The 10812-nt window shown below is 40.2% G+C and overlaps 1 protein-coding gene across 1 annotated transcript in view; it reads right to left on the bottom strand.

Moving 5' to 3' along the window:
• Window positions 1-10518, bottom strand: part of CUNH2orf73 (chromosome unknown C2orf73 homolog) — a 26206-nt gene extending 15688 nt beyond the window's left edge. The window contains exon 1 of the mRNA XM_037743395.1: window positions 10430-10518. The gene's annotated coding sequence lies outside the window, so the exon portion shown is untranslated. The remainder of the gene's footprint in view (window positions 1-10429) is intronic.
• Between the last annotated feature and the right edge of the window lie 294 nt (window positions 10519-10812).

Here is a 10812-nt window from a genome sequence, read left to right as displayed (position 1 = left end):
AAAAAAAAAAAAAAAAAAGAGAAAATAGAGGTTCTAAGTACCTGTCTTGGTCAGTTTTGTGCTGCTATAACAGAATACCTTAGACTGGATAATTTATAACTACCAGAAATTTATTGGCTCACAGTTGTGGAGGCTGAGAAGTCCAAGATCAAGGCATTGGCAGGTTTGGTAATTATGATTCTAAGATGGCACCTTAAACACTGCATCCTCACATGGTGGAAGGCAGAAGGGCAAAAAGAGAGCAAGAGGGGACTGAACTTGCCTTTTTATAATGGCATTCATTTCACCCATGAGGGTGGAGCTTTCATGACCTAATTACCTCTTAAGGGTCTCACCTCTTTATACTGTTACAATGGAAATTACATTTCCACATGAGTTTGGAGGGGACAAACATTCAAACCGTAGCAGTAAGTATCCTGAGAAAGTTCTTCTATGATAAGATTGTAAAGCATACACATGCACTTTATATCATCTACTTTTGTTGATCAAAAACTTATTTTGCTAATACCCAAGTTGCTGGAAAAATGACTCTGGGATAAGCGAACCACAAGGAAATGTCTGATAGACTTTATTATTATGAATTTATTTTTTTGAGACAGGGTCTCCCCTCACTCTGTCACCCAAGCTGGAGTGTCGTGGTGCCATCTCAACCCACTGCAGCCTCAAACTCCAGACTCAGGTAATCCTCCCACCTTAGCCTCCGAGTAGAAGATGACAGGCATGAGCCACCATGCCTGGCTATAATTTTTTCTTAAAAGTGTAATGCAAAGCTGGACTTAAAGCAGAGATATAATTTCATTTTTTGAGAAAAATTCTTTTAAATTGAGTTGCCAAAATGGTCTTAGTTTCACAAATATAAAGGAAATGGAGAATAGTTTTCCCTGAAATGTGATTGGTGACTTTAAGGCTCTGCAGTTTGTGAAAGTGTTCTGATGGGTGTTATAAAGTGGATGCATCTTCACTTTAGCTGAGTGAATCCTAACGTCCAAAAGAAAGGTTATCTTTGGTGTTTCTGGATAGTCTTCCCTATGTCTAAAAAGTTTGGTTTGTTCCTGGAAGAGTGAAAGTGCGTATGTGCCCATGCAACATGTGCGTGCCTTTCTGGTCCAAGCATTTACTCATAAAAGATTATGAGAAGAAGGAAAGAGATAATGGAGGCTTGTTTTTATCTTTATTTCACACTGAAGGGAAAGACTAACAAAAATTTACTGTTCTGTGTACTATCACTTACATTGGATTGTGGGGGTTAACACGGGGTTATTTATGACAAAATAAGAAATGGGAAAGGTTACCTTGTGTGATGGCTTTGTCTGGGCTCTGGGGAACAGGCTGTATCTTGCAGATTATAGAGGGGATTTTTGCCTAACTCAAACTTTGGACCCTGCGAGGAGTTCTCCCTCTCATTATAAGGCCTGTCTTCTTTCCTGCCCCAGGATGATAGCCACTGGGCTCCATGGTCAGGAGGTGCCTGGAGATTGCTGATGACAGGGCTCCTTCTAACCCGCAGCCCTGGGAAAGCTGATGGCTATTGCACTGTGGGTCCCTTAGTCACATTTGGAAGCCAATGTAAGGCTGTCTCTATGCTATACTCCTAGTATTCCTACGCTTTCAGAGATGTTTTAGTAAAGATTACTTATTTTCCATTCTTTGGGAAATTAAGGGAGAATCCTCAGAGGAAAAGTAGTAAAAGCAAGTGAAATATCCTAGAGAAACCAGTTAAGCGAATGCAAGAGGTTGTAAGCCAAGCTCCACAGCCACAGCCACAATGGCCTAGCCAAGATGGCTGCTGGTGGTCATCTGTGGAACATAAAACCATATTTTGGGGTTTCCCAAGGAAATGTGGGCTTTTGACAAAACTACATATAAACAATCGCATTTTGTTGGTAGAGCTCAGTGGCTTTAAAAAATTGAAGTACTGTCACAAACACTAGGGCAGCTAAGGTCACATTGGTTACACGGTACCTAAATTCATCTCTGTTTTGCTATAGATACTATGAGTGCTAAAAAAAAGAAAAAGAAAAAAAATCAGTTTTTAAGCAGTTTATAATGCCACCCCCCCCATAAAAAATTCCTAAATTGTGTTCTGTGGAACACCAGTTCTCTAGCATATTAATAGGTGTTATAAAAATAAAAAAAGAGGTGTCTACAGTTAAATAACTTCGGGAAATAGTGAGAAAAGCAACGATAAATAAGTTTATCACAAGACTTCTTAGAACCTTTGTATACCAATGTGAATTGTGAAGCTCTGAGAAAGGTTTATAAAAATACGGCTTTTCCAAAACATATTTGACTTTGCAAATTTATTTTGTTAAGCATGCAGACAAAGGTCAGTGCTCTGAAAAATAAACTTTTGAAAATACCAACCTAGTACAATCTCTTTTAAAGTACCAATACTTAAATATATAAGACAGTCAAACCAGTTTCCTTTGAAAGTGACTGAGCTAAAACTTCTTTCTTTTTCTAGCATTCCCAATTTTATGTTCCTAGGTAAAAATGTATGAAATCTTAAAAATCTTGTAAATAATTAAAACCAACCAATCTTGTGTTGCATCCTAAAGAGACTATCTTAGCAAAACACAGAAACGGTGTCATATAAAATATTTAGGCAAGTTTATTTTCTTTACTCTTATTGTAAAGACGACATTACTGTCAACCAGTTTTGTCTTAACCAAGCTAAGCTTTAAAAAGAAATCTGTCATCTTAAACGAAGGAACAGTTTACAAATATGTGAAATATATATTTTTTATTAGTCCTTGAATATTTGAAAATGAGTACATTTAAGGTTCATTGTTGTTTCTGATTTTTATTTTATTTTCAAATTTGTTTTTAGAGATAGGGTCTTGCTCTTGTTGCCCAGGCTGTAATGCAGTGGCACGATCATTGCTCACTGTAGCCTTGAACTTTTGAGCTCAAGCCATCCTACTGCCTCAGCTTCCTGAATAGCTGGGGCTACAGAGGCATGCCACCACACCTGGCTATTTATTATTATTATTATTTTTGTAGAGACAGGGTCTCACTATGTTTCCCAGGCAGGTCTCAAACTCCTGGACTCAAGTTATCCTCCTGCCTTGACCTTCCAAAGTGCTGTGATTACAGGTGTAAGCCACGGTGCCCAGACTGTTTCTTTCTGGGCACAGTGGCTTACACAGATAGGGTCTCACTCTGTCACTCAGGCTGGAGTGCAATGGCATAAACACAGCTCACTTCTGTGTTTAGCAGAAGACTGCTAGGTCTTCTCTCATAGGACCCTGCTCTCAGCAGCAGATGGTGGGCTCCTCAGTCCCCGTCACTGCGCAAAGAGCAGTAGACTAGGATTCTGCTGCTACTAGGAGCTAATGTTTAGTGAGTGCTTCCTTTGTGCCTTGACTTCCCAGGTGCAAACGATCCTCCTACCTCAGGCTCTCAAGTAGCTGGGATCACAGGCATACTCCATTACACTCAGCTATTTAAAAAAAAATTTTTTTTGTATAGATAGCGTCTCACCATGTTGCCCAGAATGTTTTAAAAATATAAACATTCCCTTCCTGCCACACCCAAATCAGACATGCTTGTAACTCAGTGATGTATTTTCTGTCTTTCTCTGTATCTCTCCTTATTCATATTCACTGCCGGCTTCCCTTATCTGAGCTCTTACTTCATCTCAAACTCACTTTCACCATCACTTAAAGGTCCAGCACTAATGATTCTACTACTGCTCTGCCACCTAGTCTTGCTGATAGCAGCTCTTAACGCCTTTGTTCATTGTTTTTCCCCAATATACCTATAAAGTAGGAAGAATAAGAGAAAATTAGCTGGGATTCAGTTTTTAAACTTTTATGTTTCATATTTCTGTTCTCAACCCAGCTTCTTTTTCTTAGTATCACTAATGTAAGGATGCGTTCAGTGAACAGTTTTAAACTCAATCCTGAACTAGACCTCAGAGTAATTCATGAGCCTTTGTAAGAAATATAAGAACTTCACTAATCTGGATTTCAGTACCAAATTAATTTCTCCAGTGTAGGCCTGGTTTAACAATAACAACTGATTTCTTTAAAATCTGAAATAATTGCTGCGAGAGCAGAAACAAATTTACAAAATGAAGTACCCTCAATATGGCCCTTATAAGCGTTTAGCTCATGAAATTAAAAGTACATTTAACCACAGGAATTCCTGCCCCGAGATCTCACATTCACACACACTGCCATGGTATGCTGTCTATGACAAGAACAGATGTTATCAGTATGAGGAGAGTTCATAAAAAGCAGTCTCCATCTCAGTGTTCAATCACTGCTATACCTAACACAGAAGGATGAGGAAAGAAGTGGAGTAGTAGGAGGCTGACACTGGCACAGTTGTCTGAGGCCATTTAGATGGTACACATTTCCTTTTCTGAATATCATGCTGAAACAAATCTACGTGAGAAATTGCCATTACCTTTGCTGTGGCATATTGTGAATCCCATCTGTTGAACACCTGCTGGGCCCAGCACTGTGCTAGGTCTTCTCTCACAGGACCCTGCTCTCAGCAGCAGATGATGGGCTCCTCAGTCCCCGTCACTGCGCAAAGAGCAGTAGACTAGGATTCTGCTGCTACTATGAGCTGATGTTTAGTGAGTGCTTCCTTTGTGCATTATGAATGCTCTTCTGCCACATTCCTGCAGGCTCACTCCCTCACTCTCCCTCAGATCTTCACTCAAATGTGACTCAGTGAAGCCTTCTCTGACAATCGATTGAAAATTGCTGTTCTGCCTACAGCATTCCTTATCCTGCCTTGCATGCCACCCTTACTACCATGTAACATTTCAGTACAGCTTACTTGTTTTAGCTATTCCCTCCCTAAAATGTAAGCTATGTAAGGACAGGATTTTTTCCCCCATTTGCTTTGTTCACTGCTGTATCTCTAGTGTCTAAAACAGTAACTGAGAAAAATATTTTAATTCTCACAAAAACCCTATGAGGGGGACAGTTACTATCATTATATAAATAAGGAAATTGAAGCTTAGAGTGACTTGCCCAAAGTCACATGGCATGTGTGTAGCAGCAACAAAATGGAATGAACTGGTGACATGCGGCAGCAACATGGGCAAATCCCAAATGCTTTATTCTGAAAGACTGGTTGAGTGGGCTACATACTGTATAATCCCATTAACATGACTTTCTGGAAAAGGCAAAACTATGGAAAGCAGATCAGTGGTTGTTGGAGTAGAGGAAGGGGATGACCTCAAAAGGGCATAGGGGGACTTTTGAGGGTGATGGAAATGATTCATAGCTTGATTGTGGTGGAGTAACATGACTACACCTTTGCCAAAATACAGAGAATTATATACTATGAGGGTGACTAATTTACTGTGTAAGGGTAAGTAGAATAATTTTCCCTCTGTTCCTAAAGACATTCATCTTTTAAGCCCCAAACCTGTGAATGTTAGCTTGCATGGCAAACGGACTTTGCAGATGTGATGAAGGATCTTGAGATGAAGAGATTATCCTGAATTATCTGGGTAGGTCCAATCTAATCACAAGGGTCCTTATAAGAGAGAGTCAGGAGAGTGGGTCAGAGAAAGATTTGAAGATGCTGTGTTGCTGGCTTTGAAGAAAAAGGTGCCATAAGCCAAGGAATGTGGGCAGTCTGTAGAAGCTGGAAAAGGCAGGGAAGCTGATTCACTCTTAGAGCCTACAGAAAGAACCAGACCTGGCCACAGCCAGTGAGACAGATCTTGGAATTTTGAGCTAGAGAGAATAAATTTGTGCTGCTTTAACCAGCTTTTAAGTTTGTGAAAATTTGTAATATCAGCAATAGGAAACAAATACAATAAATTATACCTCAACAAACCTGACTTTATAAAAAGGATAATGGAATATTTCTAGTACGGCATAGTCAATGAAGTGTCGTTTGGCTAAACCAACAGCTCTGGATCAGAAATATGACTGTGACATTTGCTTATTACATAACCTCAGATATGATACTTAACCTCATCAGAATATGTTATCTGTAAACTATATCCAATAAGACTTCATAGAAATTGTTGTAGAGAGGAAAGAATATAATTTATATAAAACACTTAGCTCATTAGAACTTCATATGCTTTCAATAAATGGTTATTATTTTACAGAAGATACGTGAACTATTGAGTATCATGGGATATTTTTATATTAGGATATAGATCATAAATACAATATATACATGAAATTTCTTTAGTAACCCCAAAGCACTACTTCATGGCAATAATCTGACCCAGTCTAGATAAACAATTACTTAGATTCCCTCCCTGTGTCTGTATTGTTTATATGTAAAAGTCATCTGCCAGAATAGTTCCAGGTTACTGCTTTTAACTATCAGATTATGGTAAGTACCACTGAGATGTGTCCCATTCTTTATAGTCTGTGACCAAATTATTCTGTGAAACAGCGTCTGAATCTAAATCACTATTTGTATATAATGAACATCTCTCCAACCTGTATTTCTGGCCCTTTTTTGGGATCTACGTAGGGAACTGGTTCATTGTATGTTCTTGCATTTGTGTTAATGAATTTAGCGTAATATATACGTCCTCTTCCGACACGTGGTTTTGAATGTCGTATGCTTTGTCCAAGGTTTTTTTCATGTTTAATCTCTTCTTTATTTTCAGTTACATATGCTATAGGAGCATCCCCTATTTTATGCTCTCTGAAAAATATAAATAGGAAATCATTTGCCCTAGTAATCATTACAACACTGAGTCAAAATTACATAAAATTTAAATATATTACAAACATCAGTCAAGACAATTTAGGCTGTATTAATAGTTATAAGAGTCTGTGCTATTAAAATTTAGGAGGCCATTTTCTAATTCTATCATATAAGTGATAAATGGATTTGTGTTAGTAATGATTACTCATTATAATATACCAGTGCAGTGTACCAACTCTCATTTGCTTGGAGTAAAGAAAGAGTAGTGATTGGATTTGTGCTTCCAAATCATGTTTGCAGTACTTATGTGTATGGATAAGTTACCTGCTGTACTTAACTCATCTTCTTTAAAAGTATTACTACCAAGAGAATAGTTTTATTCCCCTCTTTACCTAGTAAACAGCTATCTGGACAAAGACAAACTAGTTGATTTAAAAAACTTGTCTGGCAAACTTAAAGTTACCAAAGGAGCACCACGATTTATCTTTTCAAGAAAAGAACACTATGTAGGCAGTCAGACTCAATTCAGTCTCTTTGTTTTTTGCCTCTAGTAAGTATACTGATACAAATATAAAAATTACTAAAATGAAAAAAAAATTTTTTTTAATATTTAGGAAGAAAGTTAATCAAATTTTTCTCCTTTCAAATAAGGAGAAATGGAAATTATAAAAGGCAGTATTTTTTAAATTCACATACTTGAAAAACAAAGAATGAAATATATGAATTTGAATACTTTTTACATAGCTTTTAAAAATCAAAGCTGTGATCCCACAGCAGATGAGTCAATGAAATTCCAAATTCATAGAGAAAGCAGGTGGCACCATTTAACATCATACACAGCCCTTAAAGTATAACACCTGCCTTCCTTCAAACGAATGCCAGGTCCATTTCTTCTACCATGTCATTTTTTTTTTTTTCTTTTTGAGACAGAGTCTCGCTCTGTCCCAGGCAGGAATGCAGTGGCGCCATCTGGGCTCACTGCAATCTCCGCCTGTTGAGTTCAAGCGATTCTCCTGCCTCAGCTTCCCAAGTAGCTGGGATTGCAGGCATGCACCACCATGCCCACCTAATTTTTGTGTATATATATATATATATATATTTTTTTTTTTTTAAAGTAGAGACAGGGTTTCGCCATGTTGGCCAGGCTGGTCTCAAACTCCTGACCTCGTGATCCACCAGCCTCGGCCTCCCAAAGTGCTGGGACTCCAGGAGTGAGCCACCATGCCTGGCCCACATCACTTTTCAGTTAAAACCCTCAAGTAGCTTTCCATTCATTTGTAATTAAATACTGCCTTCTAATTATAGCTCTAAGGTCCTGTGTGACTTGCCCCAGTGAATCTGTTCGACCTCACTCAAGACTCTCCCATAAGACTGCCTTCTGTCAGTTCCAGGAACACACCAACCTCTTTCCCTCTGGGCATTTGCACATGCTGTTTCCTCTGCCTGGACAGCTCTTCCCCAGCTCCCAGCACAGCTAGCTCAGGATATTTAGGTCTCAGCTTAAAACCATCTCCTTGGCAGGTTTTCCTAGATTGCCTTTCCCCTACTGCATGTATTCTCTATTTTAGTACTTTGTTCATTTCTTTTATTAACACTATAATTTTTTATGTACCTAGTTTTTTGTTTTTACTAAGCACTACAAATACCCTTTATTAGTTAATAAGTTCCATGAAGGTGCAGATTGTTTCATTCATTATGTACCCAACATCAGGAAAAGTGTCCTGTTGATCAAAGGTAAATGGACTACCATTGTAAGACGTACATATTTCTGGTGAATCTCCTGGAATTGTTTACTCCAGCTTTGTTTAAATACCCTCAATCACCCCTCCAATACATATGAAAACAACATTCAGAATCCTTGGATTCTAGTTCCCTGCTTCCCAACAAAAATTCCTCTCTGCAAAGGATTTGGAAAAACTGATTACTGGTAAAATGTAAAGAACTTCTAAACCTTTTTCTATTACCTTTCTGGAGATATAGCTATTCATTTAAAGGTAAAGACTTTGGGGTCAACTAATTTATTATTGTAGACTTTGGGTATCAGTTTTTTCCACCTGTTTTTCATAGTTATCACCCAACAATATACACTTATGGTGATCAAGTCCTTGAAGAAAAGGACTGGGACTATTTGCTTATATAGTTAAATTCACTTGATTAAGCACTTGTGGTGTGTGCCTATGGGTTGATAAATAAGCATGAAATACATGACTCTAGCAATCTCTTGCCAGAAGAAAAGCACAGATAAAAACACTGATGGGCTCTGAAGTGAGTCAGACTGGGACTGGAATCCCTGTTCTGCCATTCAATATCTGAGCCTTGGTCTCCTCATTTGCATGATAGGAACAATAATACCTATTGTGAGCTATATAACACTGAATAATTGATTGTTTCAACAGATATTTATTGAGTTGCATGCCAGGTGCTGTTGGCACAGATGATAAAGCACTGACAAAAAATCTTGCCCTCACAGAGCTTGCATTCTAATGGGGAAAGATAGATGAAAAAGTAAATTACGTCGTCTGTTAAGTACCAAGGACAATAATAAAGTAGGGAACGGGAAAAGGGAGTGCAGGTATGTGGGAGGTAGGTTTGCATTTTTAAATAGGGTGGAGGCTGCACTGTGAAGGTGGCAATTGAAAACAGAAAGAGGGGAGGAGAGAGCTAAGTGGATATTTGTGGGAAAAGCATTCCAGTAGAGTGAACTGTAAGTGCCAAAGCTCGCAGCAGAACCATCCTTAGCGCAGTGCTTCTGAAAGTATGGGCACTGGAATAGCAGCATTGGCATCAACTGTGACCTTGTTAGAAAAACAAATTTATGGGCCCCATTTCAACCAGCTAAATCAGAATCTCTGGGGCTGGTTCCCAGGAACGTGTTTTAACCAGCTGTTTAGCTGATTCTTATGCACGTTAATGTGTGAGAACCATTGTTGCAGGATCAAAAATTCAGTCTTTGGAAGAAGGTATCCCTGGCTCCACATCATTCCTAACTAGCTGTATGTACTGCCTTGATTAATAGTCTCAAATTTTAAGGTACATCAGAATCTAGAGGATGCCTTGCTTAAAGCCAGATTATTGAGCCCCGGCCATAGAGTTTCTGATTCAGTATGTCTGTGGGGTGGGGAGTCCTCAAAATTTGCATTCCTAACAAGTTCCCAGGTGTTGCTGATGCTGGTCTGAATCACTGCAGATGACAGCAGAAAGGCCTGTTTGTTGTAGCAGAGTCCTGTCAGAGTGAGGCAAGCTGTAGTTAAGGCCAAGAAACGAAGGGGCCATTGGAGGGGCCTTGGCTTTTATCCTATGATGTCCGATGGAGACTGCGATCTAACTTGGGCTTTAAGAGGACCGCTCTGACTGCTGTGTCGAGGAGGCTACAGAAAGGTAAGGAGAAAGCAAAGCCACCAGCTGGAGGGCGGGTGCAGGATCCAGGCAAGAGAAACTGGTACTTGGGACAGGGTGGGGTCAGTACTGAAAGTGATGAACAGTGGTAGATTCTGGATAATTTTAAAGGTAAAGCCTACAGCATCTGCTAATAAGTGTGAGGAGTGGATGACTTCAAGAATTTTAGACCTGGGAATGCAAGTCAAGTCCCCGACACAGTATGTGCTCAGTAAATGGTGCGTTTTAAAAATTATTTTTGTACGCGCTCAGCCAACTGGCAATCAGAGGCAGCAAGGGGACTGTCTGAGCTTGGCCTGGACTGTCCATGCTGAGGACTCCGACATGCCCCTGAAGGAGGAAAATGGTTTTGGGGAGGGGAAATAAGACGCCAAACCCCAGCACTTACTGATGCTTATCCTCCTTTCCCTCCATGGGCCTCTATGGCACCAGGCAGCGAGGAGCCTCCTGGGAAGAACAGGGACGCAGCCCGCGCAGAGCGCGGCGACTGTGACTCGCGCGTTGCTAAGCAACGGGCGGGCGGCCGGGGAAAGCTTGAGGGCGCCCCTGGAGTGCGCAGGCGCAGTAAGCAGGGTTGGCGCTGGACAGTCGTTCACTGCGCGACTGCGCTGCGAGGAGGGCGGGGGTGCCTGGCTGGGTCTGTTTCGGGCCTTGCGTTTGAACTTGCCCTTCCCGTGTAGGGCCAGGAGGGGTTTTTATCTGGACGGAGTCGGTCCTTGAGGACCGGTGAGAGGCCGTTTCCGGATCCGCGGGGCAGTGCTGCTGGCGTTT

This window comes from Cebus imitator, unplaced genomic scaffold, assembly GCF_001604975.1.
Source record: "Cebus imitator isolate Cc_AM_T3 unplaced genomic scaffold, Cebus_imitator-1.0 Scaffold143, whole genome shotgun sequence".
Taxonomy (NCBI): domain Eukaryota; kingdom Metazoa; phylum Chordata; class Mammalia; order Primates; family Cebidae; genus Cebus; species Cebus imitator.
The sequence above is the reverse complement of the archived record's forward strand: the minus strand, read 5'-3'. Positions and strand labels throughout refer to the sequence as shown.